The sequence below is a fragment of the Colobus angolensis genome, unplaced genomic scaffold (genome assembly GCF_000951035.1).
Source record: "Colobus angolensis palliatus isolate OR3802 unplaced genomic scaffold, Cang.pa_1.0 Scaffold562, whole genome shotgun sequence".
Lineage (NCBI taxonomy): Eukaryota > Metazoa > Chordata > Mammalia > Primates > Cercopithecidae > Colobus > Colobus angolensis.
The window spans coordinates 85847-100615 of NW_012119177.1; the positions used below are offsets into that span (position 1 = coordinate 85847).

A 14769-nucleotide genomic window follows, 5' to 3' on the forward strand; every position below is an offset into this window, starting at 1 on the left:
CTTGCTGCTGGGGCCTACTGAAGATAAATACCCATCTATCCAGCGCCTTCATTTCTGTAATGTCTCCCTGTCCAATTTAATAAATGCTTTCTTGCTGGTTTCTTGGCATCTCTTTGAATAAGGAATGTAAACTGAAAAGGCCTAGGAGACTAACACTGGCACAAAACTCTATAATGAATAATATCAGGAGACACAGAGGCTAGCTCAGTAGTCCCATATGCAGTGCCACAGTCTTTACTAGAGGACAAATGGATTTGCTGCCTGGGACAAGACTGTTGCATAATTTCCAGATATATGAAAAAATAAGAGAGAAATCGGAATAAAACCAGGTCCAATTTTATGCAAATAGAAGTATAAAGCCAGATAAATATAGAAATTATATTAAAGACAATAATTTAAAGTCTTAATAAATAGAACCATCAGTATATATTTAATCTTTAGATATTGTAAAAGGAAAACATAATGTGGATTTCTCCAAAAACACTTTGAAATTTCAGAAGAAACTGCCAGCAAAATTAGACTGAAACTATTATTTAGTTATCTCTGTATTTATACTATGTCATAAACTATTACTGTTTAAATATCTCAAAAAGCCCCTGGAAAATCATGTTCATTTGTCCAAGTAGAATACCAGTAAAATAAGAAAGCTTTCACTTGGTGCTATGGAGTCTGACTAGACCTTAGTTCAAATTTTATTCCCCAAAGAAGCCTTAAATTATATTTTTTTAAGTTTCTATTTTTCTTTTCACAAATTGAAGAATTTTCCCAGGCTATTATGTTCAAGTCTTTGATTGTAATATGGAAGCCATGCTCCCAGATAATTGAAGTAAATATTAATTCAGATCCACCCAGTAAGTGTGTAGTTTTGGTGACTCACCATCTTTTAGGCCTCTAAAAAGGCAATTATAAAGTGTGTTGTGACAGATAAAAGTAAGAAATCAGAGACAGCACTCATATTGGAATAGTTTGCCTTTGAGGCTCACTGGAAAAGAATAGTGTTGAATTTTTTGGCAATATTAATAGAGTAGGGTATGTTATTTACATTTGGGGGATTAAACTAAGGACATTCACTACTAGTTGTTCAGATTTTCTCCATGCAGACTTTTGGTCTGAATAGAGGCAACTCATCACACCTACTTGTAAGAAAGGTCCAGTAACCATGAGCCCAGTAAAAAGTTATTTCCAGTGCTAACAAGCAAGAAATTGCTGACAGTATCAGATGCCTGGAACTTATTGGATCAATGAGATGGGACTTCCAGCTTTTCTGTTAGGCAAAGACCTGTTAAAGTTGAGCCATGGAAGCCCACCAAATCCATGACACATTAACATTGCCACTACAGCTTCATCTCTGCTATAGAAAACATGTAAAGTATTTTTCATACAGTTCCTAACTTGTGGTAAGGAATTAAGTCCAAAATGTCTTAGGAAGTCTCGCATTTTGATTTACTAAGCATTAAGAGTGCACTTTCTTGTCTTCCTTCCGTAGATTTGTATCATGATTTAATTTTAAAAATTCATAACTTTGTCTCTACTCATGAGTTCCTAGAAATGGTTAGATGTGTACAATATGTTCACAGTCCTTTCTTTAATCTGGGGACTGCAGCGAACTAAAGGCAGTAAAAAAAAAAAAAGGAAATATAGGCTTTAAAGCCAAGATGGCTGTTGCATTGGGATACAAACAACAGTATGTGCCACAATGAGAAAAGGCTAGAACTAACTACAATTTAATGGAGGGCATGCTTATGTATAATGCTTATTATTATTCTTGAAAAATAAACTTTTCCAAATGTTGCTGGCATATTGAAATTATGTCAACCTTTTACTCCCTAGGAGAAAGGTATTCTCGTTTAAAATTTCCTGAGTTTTTATGCATTTTTAACAATCCTGCATAATGTATTAACATCTTATCTCAGACATTACAATGAATAGTTCTCTATGTAATAAAATTTTAACTAGCAAACTCATTTGCCTGCTCAAAATATTTGCCCTTGTAGCTAAATGATAATATTTTATTGTTTCAATTGGACTCTAAACTTAGTCTATTGTTATTTTGCTTATTGTTTGTAAAATAAAAGTTATACACACTATGTGAGGATTGTGTATTAGTGCATGAACATATAGAGGGGACTCCAGCTTTGGTGAAGGCAAGAACACATGAACATTTATGAAAAGACTCTTTTGGCCAAACTGGATATGATAATTTCTTAAAATGTTGCTTCCTGGAGGCAAAGAAACTAAAATTGGACTGTGGCTTATATTTATTAATTTTAATCCTAAACATAATTAAGTTGTAAATAAGAAGGTGTTTGATATAAATACTCATTTATGTATACCATATGAGCTGTATCAGAAATATATTGGTGAATAAAAGTTATGACTCCAGCCTTCAAAAATCTTGTAAGTTAGCTTCAGTTTTTTTCTATAAAATAGGCATCAAAAAATCCACAGTTATTCTGACTACCTATTTACATTTTAATAGCCATGGTTGTGGACAAAACCAACAAGGAAAGGTAAGAGAAGTGTACCCTTTTACAATAGATCAGAAAAAAGAAGTTTTGGATCCAGTACAACATAATGCATATATAGAGTGGGCATCAACTTCATTAGGAATGTGACTGACTGTAGAATGAGCACAAAATAGGAACTATGTTCAGAGCACACCTGGTACCTGGTAGGAGACAGGTACTGATCTGGTTAATTTCATGTAATTATTTCCCACAGACTCACTTTGCTTTAGTGTAATGTATTACTTACATATTGGTGTGAAACAAATCACCCCAAAACTTAGTAGATTGAAAAAAAAAAACATCTATTATCTCACAATTCCAGTGATTCAAGAATCAGGATATATCTAAACTGGGTATCTCTGGCTCAGGCTCTCTCACAGCAGCAATTAAAGTGCTGGCTGGGACTATAGTCATTTCGAGGCTCCTCTGAGAGACAATCTGCTTTCAGACTCACTCATATGGCTGCTGACCGGCCTCCAGTCCTTCTGACTCTTGACTGAGACATCAGCTCCTAAGCGTGTGGGCCTTTGCATAGGACAGCTCCCAGTATGGCAAATGGCTTTCCTCAGAGTGAGTAGGTAAAAGAGAAAGGAGTACCACACATGAGAGATACCTTCTCTTTGTTCCCTTCTTTTGGAAGTGACATTACATCCTTTTACCATTTTCCATTCATTTGAAGGGCATTAAACCAACACACAAGAAAGGATTATACAAGGGCCCAAAGGGACAAATCTCAGTAGATAAAGAATCTTTGAGGGCCACCTGAGAGACTGCCTACCATACCTTGTGAAGCAATGTGACATGGATAAATACACATGGACTCTTTACTGGTCCTTCATACTTAAGTTGGGACCTGAGCCCTGAAACTTTCTACCTATCTGAACGTGGGCATGTCTCCATTATCTGTTGTAAAGGTAAATAAATGAATGTTAGTACACCCTACTGTCCCTCAGTTCACATATGTAGAACGGGCACGATAACCTGTAACTCTAAGGACTGCAGTTAGGATTCAATAGTACATTTGTGCTTAACAAGTAGGAGGCAGCAAATATCCCACTGTCCCTAATAGAAGTAACAAATTTGTGTATAAATTTATGGAAAACAACTGTCCATGGTGACCTGCCCTATGAACTTCCTAGGTTCAGCATTAGTGCCTTCTTGTAGAATAACAAACATATTTAACATATTTATGTCTTCAGAACTCAGTAAAAGTGGTGGTTATTTTGGACTACCTTCTGTCAGAAGTAGAATATTGTGACCCAACTGAAAGGAGATATTTTTTCTAAGGTTTTTTTTTTTTTTTTTTGTCTCTCTCTCTTCCTGGTACTTGAGTTCAGCCAAGATACAGCAATTTCTCATTATTCCCAGTTAATAGTTAGACCTCGAAATGATCTACTTTGTACTTGGCACTGACAATTCAACTGCAGTGTTTTGATAATTTCTAGGTGTTATGTTTTAGAAGGGGGCACGGACAACTGTGAACATGTTCAGAAAGAATAATCAGACTGATGAGTGGATTCTAAAACCTGCAACATGTCATTTGAAAAGATAAACTCCCAGAAAGAGAATGTTTAACTCAGAGGTGGAGTGGAGAGAGAAGGCTTCCAATCTTAGTTCTACCTCCCACTAGGTGACTGATATGGTTTGGCTCTGTGTCCTCACGAAATCTCACCTTGAATTGTAATAATCTCCATATGTTAAGGACAGGACCAAGTGGAGGTAATTGAATCATGGAGGTGGTTTCCTTCATGCTGTTCTCGTGATGGTGAGTGAGTTCTCACAAGATCTGATAGTTTTATAAGTATCTGGCATTTCCCCTGTTGGCACTCATTTTCTCTCCTGCTGCCTTGTGAAGATGCGCATTCCACTATGATTGTAAGTTTCCTGAGGCCTTCCCAGCCATATGGAACTGTGAATTAATTAAACCTCTTTCCTTTATAAATTACACAGTGTTGGACAGTTCTTTATAGCAGTGTGAGAATGGACTAAAACAGTGACCTTAAAAAATTTTCATATTATCTCTGAGATTTAGTATATGAATCTGTAAACTTACAATAATTATTATGTATTATAGATCAATCATGTGACATACAAGTTACTTTGTATGGCACATGATTATCTTGAACAAGTTACTTTGCATATAGTATCAATAATCCTAGGATTGTTATTTTTATTTTTACACATTAGGTGGCAATAAGTTTCAAACCCTGTACTGAGGAGTTTCTCTTCAATATTTTTGTTGGCACCTAAACAAGCTGGCACAGAGTATCTTCTTCTATAAGTGAAGTTATTGCCTATGTTAGTGATCAAACTTGTCAGGATCTCACTTTTATTTGGATCATAATGCAATTAAAGTTGAATTTGAAAATGGGTACCCAGCATGGGCTTTTAAAGTCCCAAGGCAATGAAATATGTTTTGTAGAATTCATCTTTTTTTCTTCACAATCTGTTTGAGTGAAATTAAAGACCAGAGGAAAAATAAAGATCACAGTAGAGATGCTGAAAGAACATCAGATTTTGGTAGAATCTTGAAAAGACTACCTAATCTCTTTGAATATCAGAATTTTTTTCCTATGAAATAAATTGCAGTAGGTAGTTCCTTTAGTGTCACATGTCTAGAGCTCCATAAATAGACTCAAAATTACTGCAGGAGTTGGAAATGATAAATTTATAGGCTTCTTTAGATTTTACTTCCTGCATGCACATAATGTAGGTGAAATTAAATGTCACCTTTTTGACTTATTAAATGTAGTGTTCACCTAGTATTCCTGAGGTTCTACAGGTTTATTCCATCAGGACTTGAGTGGAAGACATTGTAAATATCAGTTTGCAAATATAGAACTTTGGCTATAAATATGATTCCAAAGTTCATTATATTTTTTTGAGATTATACATTTGCTATCTTAATGGAGATTTTAATATTCTTTACAAATAAACAGTGAGGTAGAGCTACATGAATGAAAGAATAATTAAAAGTATTAGGGAAAATATGATAAACATAGAAGGCAGATAAAGGGATTCGGGCCATTCATAATTGGAATCCCCAATTTAAAAAACTCTTAAAATCCTAAAATTTAGAAAGAGAACTCGTAATTATAATTAAAGATATGTATTTTTAGAACTAAATACTTGAGCTAAATATAACAAATGCACAATGAATGTGAAAAAATAATCCAGAATGGTCAATATTAAGACATCATTGGACTTGAAGGGTAAAGAAAGAATGCTTCATGAAGCAGTAAAATAACTAATAACCTATAATAGGTCATGTGTCAGCCTGGCCTTGATTTCCCCCACAGCAATATTGGCTGCTATCCAATTGAATAACATTTAAGAAATTCAGTATTGGAAGATGTCACTCAAGAATTTTATATCCAGCCAAACTATCCTTCAAGTTGTAAAAAAACTAAACAATTTTTACATGCAAAAATTCCCATGAGAACTTTTGAGAAAACTACCAGTGCGAAGTTTAGCTCACAAAGAGATGAAAGAAAGAACCACAAAAAATGACTGAGTACTGTATAAATTTAAATGTTTAACTAAATCTAAGATACATAGCCAAAAATTTATTAAATACTATTTATTTTGTACTAGGCACTGTTCTAAATTCTTGACATATATTAACTGTAGAGACTAGGGTTACAGATGAGAATGTAAATGAAGCACACCTTCATAATTTATACATTGGCCTCACAACTTAAAAGTAGAGTTTAGAAAAATTTCCTGTTTACTTCATGTAAACACAAGGAAGCAAATTATTTCATTTCAAACTAAAATAAATCGAGGAATAAAAGGATAAGTTCATGTAACCATAGAGAAGTAAATAATAAGAAAGAAAATATATCAACTAAATTTGAGTGACCAAAAAAATCCAGGAAATATGGTAATGTTAAAGTGATTGTGATAAAGAATTATGGATAAAGTGTTTAAAATACAGGGCTGGAAATAAGATATACAATATTAAAAATAATCATTAGAATAAAAATGTTAAAAAAAATCTTTTTTCTTTTTTGAGACAGAGTTTCACTCTTGTTGCCCAGTCTAGAGTGCAATGGCATGATTCCAGCTCACTGCAACGTCCATCTCCTGGGTTCAAGTGATTCTCCTGACTCAGCCTCCTGAGTATCTGGGATTACAGGCGTGTGCTACCACGCTTAGCTAATTTTTGCATTTTTAGTAGAGACAGGGTTTCACCATGTTGGCCAGGCTGGTCTAGAACTCCTGACCTCAGGTGATCTGCCCACCTCAGTCTCCCAAACTGAGAGGTGTCAGCCACAATGCCTGGCCAAAAAATTATCTTAATGATTACATATATAAACAGCAAACAAATGAAAAAAACTAAATACCAAAAGACTTAAAAGCTTAAAAACAGAAAACACAACAAAACATAAAATACAGTCAGAACTAAGACTGGATATGCATATATATGCCGTATTAATAAATAAAAATGACTTAAAAAAGATTTATTAAAAGAAAAATATTTTCATATTGGGTTGCAAATCAAAACCTAACTCTGTTCTGTGTACATAAGACACAACTAATACCTAAAAGAAGTATATAGAATGTATATATGTGTATATATAACATATATCATGCAAATGAAAAACAAAAACTAAAGCAAGTATTTTATGGTATCTGAAAAGGCAACACAACTTGTTGCAGAACAACCCTTGATTTGAGGACAACTGCAAAAGTAGGAAACACACACACATAATCTGTTTGGTCTGTTTTAAGACACTGGAGAGCTAAGCGTAGAGACCTCAGAGAGCACTGAAGATACTAGAGAGAAGGGTGACGAAGAGAGAAAAGCCAATATTCTGCACCACTTTTCTACTTGACTTTGGTCAGTTTAGAAGCATCAGCTAAAGGCTGAGAAACTGAGCAAAGTTTCCGGCAGTCATTTCAGAATATGGAAACCAAAATTGGACTTTAGGGCCCTCCAAAGAGAAAGGTCTGACATACAACTCAGACTTTCAGATGAGACTTTTAATGGGCTGCACTCTAGGGGTAAGGGAGAACCATAAATAGAACAGTCATCATAAAGAATGAAACCAGCCGGGTGCGGTGGCTCACACCTGTAATCCCAGCATGCTGGGAGGCCAAGCCAGGTGGATCACTTAAGGCCAGGAGTTCGAGACCAACCTGGGCAACATGACAAAACTTTCTCTCTACTAAAAATACAAAAATTAGCTCGGTGTGGTGGCACACACCTGTAATCCCTGCTACTCAGGAGGCCGAAGCATAAGAATCACTTGAACCTGGGAAGCGGGGGTTGCAGTGAGCCAAGATTGTGCCACTGCACTCCAGTCTAGGCAGCAGAGTGAGACTCAGTTTCAAAAAAAAAAGAAAGAAACCTAGTTAGAGACGGTTCAGTTCCAAGTTGGATTAAGGTGATGTTCCTTTAGTTTATCTGCCTGAAACAAAATAAATCCTCTCTTCAAGAAAATAACGTCTTGAGAACTTCAAATTACCTTCACAATTTTTTATTTTAAAAGTCTGATTTAGTCAAACATCACCAGGTATATACGGAGACAGACTACGTGACAAAAAAGCAAAGGGGAAAATTACCCAATAGAAACAGAATCTCTTGAGACACCAATAATATTGGAGCTATCAGATTCAAATAAGAATTTATTTTCCTTGGACTTCTGAGTAGAATTTAAAAGGTTACATAAAACCTACACATACAAAGTTTATAGCTAAGAAAAAAAAATTACAAAAATACTTTTGAAAAGGCATCATATAGGTTTAGAAGCCGTGAGGACTGAATGGGCCTAAATTACAGAGAGGAGAAGCATTCAGTGGTGAGTAGATAAATAGCATTTTTTTTTTTTTACATAGAGGAATTTGCCAATTATTGATGTGAGCTGAAGTTTGTGGCTTGGTCCACACAGGGAGAAGCAGCTGAAAGATGTAGAAACCAATGTAGACTTTAGCAGTCACTTGGGAATAGAAAGATATATTGAGGGCTTGAGGGCCATAGATACACAGCCATTTTCCCCAAAGACGTTTGCTATATTCTATGACTGTGTAAGAAGCTGAAATCTAAACTAAAAGCTTTTGAAACTGAAACTGAAATCTAGTAAAGTCTCATAGTAATTAGGAAACAAAGACCTGAAAACAGAAAAGGCAAGAAACAAAAGCCTGGAGAGTATGGTATATTGGCACAGAGGGACTGTAGCCTCTTTTCACTAACCAACTCTGATTGTACGTAAAAGTTGAGAAACCAGAGCCAGACCAACACTTGTGGGGTAAAATCATTGGATAAATTTGAACAGTAGGGTATTTATACATTTTCAAAGTATCTCCCCACATATTGTTTAATAGTTACAAGGGGAAAAATATTGTACAATGAAAATATCTGACAGAGTCCATCTTAACAAAATGATTAAAGTTATCATCATCAGCAGAGCAAATAAATATTGTGTGCCTTTTGAAATAATATGTTAAGAAAGACACAGCACATATATTGTATAGTGTATATATCGATGTATTTTTATATATGGGGAGAGAAATAATAGTGTTCTTGCAAGAATAGTCATAAACTAAATCTTATCATGAAGAAATTAGCAGATAATCCAAATTGAGGGACTCTCTACAAAACACATTTGGCACGTACCCTTTTAAAAACAGTCATTTCATGAAAGACCAAGAAAGACTAAGAAACTTACAGCTTAGAAGAGATTAAAGACATATGACAAGTAAATACATGCATGATTCTGTGTCGTCAGAAAAACCAGAAAATCATCAATCAGAAAAAAATATGTTGTAAAGGACGACATTAAAACAATAGAATCTTGTGTTAAGGTTTAATTTTTTGAAATTAATAGTTGTGCCATGCTTTATGTAATCAGGTGTCCTTTTTCTTAGAAAACATACACTGAAGTATTTGAGGGTGAAAAGTCATGATGTCAAAGACTCTCAAATGCTTTAGTTGATATGAAATGTACCTGTGGTTTTTTGTACATGTGTGTAGAAGAGAAAGTGTGGTCACTTCAGGTGTGTAATCATGGGAGTTTATTATATCATTGCCAAATTTTCCTGCTAGTTTAAATATTTTTTGATAAAAGTTAAAAAAAAAATGAGAAAACATTGGAGAGCCATGTTACAGGAACAGAAGCAAACGAGGCAGCTTGAGTTTTGCCATTTAAGTGAGATTGTACTTATTTTGATAACCAAGGTCATTACTGACAGGAGAATAGTGATTTCTCCTGCTTGCTTTTTTTTTTTTTTTTTTTTTGAGACAGAGTCTCAATCTGTTGCCCAGGCTGGAAGTACAGTGGCGCAATCTCGGCTCACTGCAAGCTCCACTTCCTGGGTTCAGGCGTTTCTCCTGTCTCAGCCTCCTTAGTAGCTGGGATTACAGGTGCCCACCACCATGCGTGGCTAATTTTTGTATTTTTAGTAGAGATGGGGTTTCACCACACTGGCCTGGCTGGCCTTGAACTCCTTAACTCAAATGATCTACCTGCCTCATCCTCCCAAAGTGTTAGGATTACAGGCATGAGCCACCACACCTGGCCTAAGACCTGCTTTTATATAAGACATCTTAAAAGATATTCAGGCAGTAGAAATATGGTACTCGACAAAAACTTAGAACTACACAAAGAAATAAGGAATACTGGAAATTAAATAAATGAAAGTAAAAATAAAACTTTTTAGGTTATCTTTCTTATTTTTAATTGCGCTAAGACTTAATTGACTCTCTAAAATAGAGGTTAGCAAGCCTTCCCATAAAGGATCAGATAGCAAATACTTTGTTTTGTAAGTCAAATGGACTTTGCTGCAATTACTAAATTTCAGCATTGTAGTGCTAAAGCAGTCATAGATAATACATAACAAATGAGTGTGGCTATGTTTTAATAAAGATCATCATGGCATGTAATTTCATCATACTGATTTCTTTTTGGTTTCACTAAGATGACATACTCTTACTTCTTCATGTGTTTGGCCCCGTATTTTTTTCAAGACTTAATTCAGGAATTATCTCTTTCAAGACTCTTTCCCAAACCTTTTATTCCTCACAGGCAAAATGGAATCCCGTTTTTATGATCCAATAGGAACTTTTGCCTGCTGTTTTATCTCTGATTTAATTTGTGAATTTTGGAAGTTATTTAATATCCCTAAGTTTCAGTTTTCTCACCTATAAGATAGTAATAGCACCTGCATTGTGATAATGCATCTGAATTACTTAACACAGGACTTGACCCACAGAAAACATTCGAAACATATAAATGATATCTAATAATGTTGTGATGATAGTGATTATTCCTCTATCATACTACTTTCTGATGCACCATATTGGTCAACATAACATATGCTTGGTTCTTGGCTAAATATTATGTAAAGGAAAAGTTATAATAATGTGATTGGGAATATTTGGATTTGGATTTTAATAGTAGTAAAATGTACTAAATCAGAATAACATGCCTTGGTCAGTAATATATGTGAATATGCAGGTAAGATAAGGGAGAATAAATATTATGATACCTGTAAGTTTTTGAACACCAAAGTGAAGTAAGCTAAGAACACAGCTGTAAGGTGATCAAGTAGACCGGAAGCAAAATTAGCAGTTGAGCTATAATCCCTGACTGTGCTGGATACAGGACTCTGTTCACACGGAGAGGGAAAGCAATTAGCAGTGGAACAGCATATGGTTTGGCTAATATCACCTCAAGAAAAAAAACTAGATTAAAATTTAGAAGGGATATTGAATAGAGGAGATGGCAGGCGGGTGGTGAATAAAAATGAACAACCAAATTCATGCTTGGGAATATCTTGGGTGTGCATGTGCCTGTTTTTCCTTTCATTGGTATATTTAGGATTTGCATAAATAAGATGAATATGGGGGTACCTGTTGCCTCATCTTTTAGTTACTCTGCTTTGAAAGAAAAATAAATTCCTGAATCAAAAGATGGCAGATAGGGAAACTTAAAGAAGTTGGTTTGGGGCCGGGCGCGGTGGCTCAAGCCTGTAATCCCAGCACTTTGGGAGGCCAAGACGGGCGGATCACGAGGTCAGGAAATCGAGACCATCCTGGCTAACACGGTGAAACCCCGTCTCTACTAAAAATACAAAAACTAGCCGGGTGAGGTGGCGGGCGCCTGTAGTCCCAGCTACTCGGGAGGCTGAGGCAGGAGAATGGCGTCAACCCGGGAGGCGGAGCTTGCAGTGAGCTGAGATCTGGCCACTGCACTCCAGTCCGGGCGACAGAGCAAGACTCCGCCTCAAAAAAAAAAAAAAAAAAAAGAAGTTGATTTGGATAAAATTAAAGGAGGCAGCCCTCTGATCGTTTCTTTCTCCAAAGAGGATTGAGGATTTAAGTCTTCCCCTAGGACACAGGACACTGAGTCAATATATTTTAAATATTATATTGAAATTATATAATGTCTTAATTTTTAATCAAATAATTCATGCACATAATTATTAATAGTATCACAGGATTCTTTTGAAATCAATGTCCTCTGCATTGCTCTTCTCTAAATTGCTTAGAAGGAGTATTAATACTTTTAGTTATATCTTCTGGCATTACCATAATTTCTTCATTTTTCAAAACCTAAGTAACATGACTGTATTTCTTTCACTTGATTTATTAATTATAAACATATAATAAATTTATTATTTTGAAAAAGAAGGTAAACTCGTTCATGCCAACTCTCATCTTCAAATATATGTTATATATTATATTGTATGTACATTATCAATGTGGTATATCCTAATTATTAGTTGATGATGTAGTTTCATTATTGTAAATATATAAATATTGTTTACTAAATAAGAAAGCAGTGTAATATGTTACATTTCCTGTGTTTTGAAACCTCATTATTTTCTCTAGAGTTAATTATTGTCTCAATTTTTTCATTAGATAATTTCTTCTATTTACAAATGTTAACAAATACTCTATCAGATCTTTCATTGTCTTGTAGTACCAAGTGTTGCTGGGGAAAAATATGATGTTATTCTGATCGCTCCTTCCTAGGAAGTGTTTTTCTCTCTAGAAGTTAGTGAATCCTCCCTCTATCACTGGTATTATGATATTGCTTAATAATGTGCATTGGTGTGGTACCTTTTTGTATTTCCTGTGCCACTAGAGACTAGAAATAATTTGCTGATTTGTTTAAGTTCCCTATAGATTCTGGTTATTAAGCCTTTGTTTGATGCATAGTTTGCGAATGTCTTCTCTTGTTCTGCAGGTTGTCTGTTTACTCTGTTGATAGTCTCTTTTTTTATGTGCGGAAGCTTCTTAGTTTAGTTAGGCCCCACATGTCTATTTGTGTTTTTGCTACGACTGCTTTTGGGGACTTAGCCAAAAATTCTTTGTCAAAGCCAATATCAAGAAGGGTATTTCCTAATTTGTCTTCTAGAATTTTACAGTTTGAGGTGTTACATTTAAACCTTTCATCTATTTTGAGTTATTTTTTGGCTGTTTCCATGCCTAACGCAGCCATGGCTCCTGGTCCCACAAAGTATCTGAAGTGGGTGGCAGCTCCAAAGTACTGGATGCTGGATACATTGACCAGTGTATTTGCTCCTTGTCAATCCACCAGTCCTCACAAACTGAGAGAGTGTCTCCCCCTCATCATTTTCCTAAGGAACAGACTTAAGTATGCCCTGAGAAGAAATGAAGAAGATTTGCATGCAGCGGTTCATTAAGATAGATGGCAAGGTCCGAACTGATAGAACCCACCATGCTGGATTTATGGATATCATCAGCATTGACAAGGGAGACAATTTCTGTCTGCTCTGTGACATCAAGGGTTGCTTTGGTGTACATCATATTACACCTGAGGAGGTCAAGTACAAGTTATGCAAAGTGAGAAAAATCATAGTGGGCACAAAAGGAATCCCTCATCTGTTGACTCATGATGCTCGTACCATCTGCTACCCTGATCCCCTCATCAAGGTTAATGAAACCATTCAGATTGATTTGGAGACTGGCAAGATACTGATTTCATCAAGCTTGATGCTGGTAACCAGTGTATGGTAACTGGAGGTGCTAACTTGGGAAGAATGGTGTGATCACCAACAGAGAGAGGCACCCTGGATATTTTGCCATGGTTCACATGAAAGACGCCAATGGCAGCAGCTTTGCCACCTGGCTTTCCAACATTTTTTGTTATTTGCAATGGCAGCAAACTATAGGCTTCTCTTCCCCGAGGAAAGGGTGTCCACCTCACTTTTGCTAAAGACAGAGACAAGAAACTGGTGGACAAACAGAACAGTGTGTTAAATGGTCTCTGGGTGACTTGTTACATCTTTGTACATAATTTAAAATAATTCAGCATGACTAAAAAAAATACTTGTGTATAGTGAAAAGTAGGGGTCCAGCTTCAGTCTTCAGCATATGACTACCCCATTACCCCAGCACTATTTATTGAATAGGGCATACTTTCCCCATTGCTTGTTTTTGTCAGCCTTGTTGAAGATCAGATGGTTGTAAAATAACTCCATTTAAAAATAGGAGAAGGGAACAAACAGATATTCTCAAAAACAATTCATATAAGCAGATATTCTCAAAAAGAAGACATATAAGCAGCCAACAAATATGAAAAAATGTTCATCACCACTAATCATTAGAGAAATGAAAATCAAAACTACAATGAGATATCATCTCACATCAGTCACAACGGCTAATACTAAAAAGTCAAAAAACAACAGATGCTGGTGAGCTGTGGAAGAAAGAGATGCTTATACACTATTGGTGGGAATGTGAATTGGTCCAGCCACCATGGAAAACAGTCTGGAGATTTTTCTAAGACCTTAACACAGAACTACCCAGAAATCCCATTACTGGGTGTATACCCAAGGGAAAATAAATCATTCTGCCAAAAAGACACATGCATTTGTATGTTCATTGCCACACTATTCACGATAGCAAAGACATGAAATCAACCCAGGTGCCCAGCAATGGTAGATTAATTTTTTAAAATGTGGTATGTATACACCATAGAATACTACACAACCATTAAAAGAATAAAGCCATGTCTTTTGCAGCAACATAGATGCAGTTTCAAGACATAATCCTAAGTGAATTAATGCAGGAACAGAAATATCACATGTTTTCACTTATATTTAGGAGCGAAACATTAAGCACACATTGACATAAATATGGGCTCAATAGACATTGTGGACTACTAGAAGGGGGAGTGAGGCAGTAGGGTGTGGGTTGAAAAACTACCTATTGCGTACTCTGCTTACTACCTGGGTGATGGGATCTTTACTCCAAACTTCAGCATTGTGCAATATCACCATGTAACAAACC

General features: G+C 35.7%; 1 pseudogene; it reads left to right on the plus strand.

Moving 5' to 3' along the window:
- Positions 1-12953: 12953 nt before the first annotated feature.
- On the plus strand, positions 12954-13784 carry LOC105525890 (annotated as a pseudogene).
- The last annotated feature ends 985 nt before the right edge of the window (positions 13785-14769 follow it).